At 38.6% G+C, this 5,807-nt stretch overlaps 1 non-coding gene across 1 annotated transcript; it reads right to left on the bottom strand.

Moving 5' to 3' along the window:
* Positions 1 to 4,816: 4,816 nt before the first annotated feature.
* LOC141636750 (small nucleolar RNA R71) lies at positions 4,817 to 4,923 on the bottom strand. The gene has a single exon (XR_012541338.1). It is a non-coding gene; the product is annotated as a small nucleolar RNA R71 (small nucleolar RNA).
* Positions 4,924 to 5,807: the final 884 nt, after the last annotated feature.

Consider the following 5,807-nt stretch of genomic DNA (forward strand, 5'->3'; position numbering starts at 1 on the left):
GTGCATGATGCCATAATGTGGTTTGTGTTATGCGTCGTCACAAGTTATTTGACTTGGAGTAAACTTTTCGAATACTTATCTTTTTATGCCATTGTTTTGTAGCGAGTTGTTGTCAAGTTTTCATGAGTATATATGGTCTCACATGTTTACTAGTTTTGCATTTCAATTGTTAATAATTGTTGGTTATATTCAATTGTTGTAAACATGACTGGGAGAGCATCTAGTTACTCCCGACTGATTATCGACCTCTATTCTCAGGTTGTTCGGATTGTTGCTGACCGGTTTATGCTTGCTTGGGGAGTGTGTGAAGCGAGCTTAATAATAAAATAGGAGTTTGGTTTATGTTTTAAGAACCTTTGAATAATGTATTAGTTCGTTTCAGATTTAGTAGCGAACCGGATTGGTCAGGTGTTTCCGCCACCTTGACCCCTTTTATCAGTATTATACTCTGATATTTACTTTATATTACGTTTTTCCTTTGTTTTATAATCCGGGTTGTTACAAAAGGTCGGATACCAAGGGACGGCTATTGGATTAAGTTATCGATTGCAAGTAGCTATGTCTTAGGGTGTCACAACTTAGTTTGGGTTGAGATGGTTAACTAAACTACTAGGCAAGTGAAACAAAGTAAGTAAAGTAAATGAGAATGTAAACAATTGATAAAAGGCACTAGAGTGTCATAGGTTTATAGGGAACCTCCCGTCCTGCTAGTGGGACGCTCGGGCTGAGAATCGGGACGGCCGAGTTGTGCTTCAGGACGCTCGGGCTGCTATTCGGGTCGCTCGGGCTGCTCTCAGGATGCCCGGATTATGGATCAGCAAAGTCCCCTCTTCTTTGATTACCTTTAGATCCGTGGGGATCATTGAGGGGTCGTGGGGGTCTTCATCATTGCCCGTTATACTTGTTCTATCTACTTCGGCCTTTAGTATCAGTCTCCCCTTTGTTGCTTGGTCGTTAAATGCGATCAATTTAGCTCCGTTTCTCCATGCACGCAAGGCTAGCACTCCTTCCCTACCAAGTGAAAGATCATAGATCCTAATTATACTCTCTAATTAAAAACAAATTATCTCATAATATGTTATTTTAATGATCTATGTAACATGCATGCTAATATAAAAGAATAAAAATAAAGATTAAGGAAAAATAATTCCTTACTTTGATTTTGATGGTAATAAGGGCACAATCAAGATTTCCTATCTTGATTGTTCTTGAGCTTAAAACAAAAGGATGATCCTCCTTACTAAATCTTCAAAGAGAAGATCTCCTAACAATGTGCACCCAAGAACAAAAACCCAATATCCTACAAATATTAAATAGATATTTGATAAGATATACCCTTGATAATATGTGTAATATTACTAACAATCATAGTAATTATTTTGCTTACTAACAACTTAGTAAATTATTTGTATTAGTTTTTATAGAGAAAGACCAACAACTTTTTCACATGTAAAATACGAGTGAGCAAGCATGTGAAAAAATGAACAAAATATGGTCTAATAGGAGGGGGGAAACCGGTTGGGAGAGGGTAGATTGTAGGAGTGGATTTTCTTAATTTTCGTCCAATCCTTTATGACATGCATAAGAACAAAAGATAACTTATGGAAGAATATAAAGTAAAGTGAAATGATTATGTTTGTAATCATCCACTACACTCTATTTTACACGGTCCAATGCCCATTTACGGGTCCATATCGTTTCTTATATTTGTCGCACAAATACGTGTAATTTTACTTTAAACATCGTTTCATGTTTAAATACTTTCCGAATAATTTTGTTCAACACTCCGTAAATAAACGTATATCGCTACACGTATTTACGTACTAATATTAATCACATTAATCAATTAGTACAATTTTAGTGAATTAACAAATAATTAACTAAAACCCGTCTCATAAAATTTATTATTCAATTATCGCATAATTAAATAATAACAACCGCGCCTCGAGTTCGCAACTCGAAATCTCTCTAAAAATAATGGACTAACCTATTAGTTAATAAATCAAGTGACTAAATAACTTGTATCTCATACTATTAATTAGTTGTCAATTGGGGTTCGTTCCTTTAGGTGAGACCGAAAGGGGTCAGTTGATCACCGCCGTCTCACGACAATAACGTCAAACTCTAGTCAGCCAACCATTATCGATTTACGTTAATCAACTGACGAGGATCAAATAATAATTATCCTGATGATATTCCTTTAATGAGATTTATTATGTAAACGAACTATTGTGGAGGACACTAACTCCAACACTAAGGACACAAAACCTCAAAGAATATGCAAAGTACAATGTTCATCTTATTCACTTGAATAGTGTTCAACATTGTCTCCACAACTTATTCAGATAAACAAGGTATTAAAAAATTTAGTCACACTAAATAAAAGATTCATAAATGAATGCTTAAACAATGGATACGATTATCATATATATAAAAAGAGATACACTATCCAATTATTACATATCCATAATCTAAAGAAAATCTGGTACTCGCCTCAATCCCATTGCGACGACATGACCATCATGCTTAGCCTTTGATAAAGGCTTGGTTAAAGGATCAGCTACATTATCGTCTATCCCAACGTTATTGATGCGTGTCTTTTATATGATGTTTTACACCCTATTTTACACGCATTTCAGAGCTCATTTATGTAGTTTATGCTACTATTCTCCCCATTTCCGTCTACTTTTGTGTTTTTGTAAATTATTGCAGAAATGTGAAGAATCCAGCGGGAATCAAGCTAAATCCGTCCCCGAGTACCTTGCATTGCATTTGACGTGAAGTATTCACTCAAGAAACGAACTTGGTGCGCATTTCGAGGCCTGAAAGACAACTTTATGAAGAATTAGAAGTGGACTACCAGCTATAGTGGTCGATCGACTACCTCCTATAGTCGATCGACCAGAGCACGACAAACAGAAGCTTCTGTTCAGCACAGTCCAGTCGATCTACCGGTCACAGTGGTCGATCGACCAAGCCGTTATTTTGACGTGAATTAATAGAACGAGAATTAGGAAGCCCATTGTGTTTTAGGTTTTGAGAATAAAGTTACGTGATATTTCTATACAACGTAACCTGTTTATTCAGATACGATCATCCAGTTTCATTCATTTTTTAGTTTATCATTAATAATTAGGATTCTTAAGATTATTTTTCTTTCATTAATAAAGTTCTTTTTGCAATCGGTTTCGATCTCTGCTTTACAATTCCTTCACGGTACTCTTCTGTTCTTATATTCAGTTTCATTGCTTTTATTTGCTAATAGTTTAGGATTGCTAGGTTAGATCTCCCGAAGCCAAATTATTGTTTTATGTTAATTGTTCGTTTAATTAATTTAAGTATGAATTCGAATGTTTTAATTTTTATGTTTATTGCTGTCATTATTTCTAGTATGAGTAGCTAAATACCATGTGCTAGGATGTAAGGAATCTGTAGAAGTAGGCGGCATAAGAATAATATGACCTAAATCGCGCCATGGTCGATCGACTGGGTTCCCTGGTCGATCGACTGACCACGTGAGTTTGACCTTCGTTTTAATTAATTTAATTGCTATGTTTGACGAATCGAGTGCACGCAACTAGTTGAATGCCTAGGAATTGACCGACCCAATAAAGATCGAAAGATAGGGAAGGGATATAGCTTACCTAATTAAGACGACTAAATTAATAAGATCGAGAGTTGAGTTAATTTAGCCTTTTCAGTCACTTTTCAGGATGAAAGTTAGTATTAGTGATATTAGGGACCTGTAGCGAGATCGAAAGATGCTACCTGTTGAGAATGGACCGAGAAGACTTCTTATTTTCCCGTCTCACGTGTTTGTTTTAGACTTACCTAGTATATTGCCGCCGAAACTATAGTGAACCGACCATCTTAGCACCCTTTTAATATTTGATTTTATCCGTTTATTTAGTTTACTTTTTATTTACTGCCTTTAGCTATAGAACAACTCAAATCAAATCCCCCTCACATTTGTTACCTTAGACTAGAATTAGACAACTAATAATTGCATCGCCTCCCTGTGGCTCCACCCTGACTGCCACTAGCTATAGTAGTAGTTTGGACTATAAATATTATCTTTGGTGCACACAACGACAGGCATCAAATTTTGGCACCGTTGCCGGGGAGGCAATTGTTTAAAATTTTTAGTTGTTTCTAATTTAGTCTTTTCTTAGTTTAAGGGGCATCTGTTCCTTAAACTATTCTCATATTCTTCTTGTAGTTTCTTCTAATGTGCAGGTCACAGGGTGGTGAATTACTACCGTTCAATCCTGGGATTGAGAAGACTTTGCGTGAGTTGAGACGATCATCTAGAGTATTGCCGACAAAAGAAGAGCTGAGTACTCTGTCTAATTACTACGAGAACGAGCTTTTTGAGGAGGATCCACCTTCGTCACCTATTTATACTTCCTCAGCTGAGACCGTAACATCTCCAGACATGGCTGAAGAAGCGAGTATAGCCAGTCATTCTGAGCCGAGAATTGAGAATCTCTATAAGGAATTCGCATTACCAGGGACGGATATAAAATTCGAGCCGAAATCGTCCTATATCAACTTGGTTGAGAGAAACCAATTTGGGGGAGCTGCAAATGAAGATGCAACCAAACATATGGAGACATTCATTGATTACTGCTGTTCCATACCCCCACCAACCGGTGTGACCCAATACCAGGTGAAGGAGACCATGTTCATATTCTCTCTTCGTGATGCTGCAAGGGAGTGGTACAGAGACCTGGATCGAGCTGCTAATGGAATCACTGATTGGAAGTTGCTGGCCCTGGCATTTTACAAGAAATATTTCTCCGCCTCAAAGACCAATGCCATTAGAGCTCAGATCACGAGCTTTAAACAGGGTCTTGATGAGAATTTTCATGAGGCATGGGTCCGTTTCAAGAAGCTGGTGCGAACTATTCCGCACCATGGGTTTGAGAAATGGAGCCTATGCAATCAATTTTATAATGGGCTTTATGATGATCAGAGGGCTATCCTGGATGCGACAGCTAATGGTAGATTCCAGGAGAATGTTGGAGAAACTAAGGGGTGGAAAATTATTGATGATTTGGCCACCCATAAAGCTGAGTATGGAAATTCCAAGGGAAATCAAAGGAGAAGTGCTGAATCCCTTTCTGTAGCTGCGTTAGAGGCTCTTACGGCGAGATTTGATAAGTACGAGTTGGGAAGAGCTTCAAAAGGAGGAATCTATCATGTGAATGCTGTTTCAGACGGTCCTTTCGTCTGCCAGAGATGTGGAGGAGAAGGACATGTTTCAGACAACTGCAACATTTCCTATGAGTCTTGTGCTGTTTTCAACATTATAGGCAAACAAACACTTATTTTGAGCCGAATGTCCATCCGAACTGGAGGTGGAGTAGCCAAAATGTCCTAAATCCGACTCCACCTCCAGAGCAGCAGCAGCAGAATTATGTGCCCCCCCATAAGCAGCAGCAGCCATATCAAACGCCTCTGTATGTTCCACAGCAGCAGCAGCAGTCCCAAGGCTCCGAATTTGCCGAGTTGAAAAATTTGTTGCTGAAGGAGTCTCAAGCTAGAGAGGCCAGGATGAAGATGTTAGAAAGCCAAATTGCTCAATTGGCTAGCAAGACTGCAACTCGAGCTCCGGGGCATTTACCATCGCTGACGGATCAAAATGAGACCCTTAATGCTATTACTTTGAGGAGTGGGTCTACTCTTGATGGGCCCGCTATGGTCGAGGAAGCTACTGGAAAAGATGAGACGGAACCAAGTAAGAAGAAGGCAGTGACGAACAATGGCAAGAAAAGGACGTCTACTAGGTACGTCAGTCGATCGAC

Source organism: Silene latifolia, chromosome Y (assembly GCF_048544455.1).
Source record: "Silene latifolia isolate original U9 population chromosome Y, ASM4854445v1, whole genome shotgun sequence".
Lineage (NCBI taxonomy): Eukaryota > Viridiplantae > Streptophyta > Magnoliopsida > Caryophyllales > Caryophyllaceae > Silene > Silene latifolia.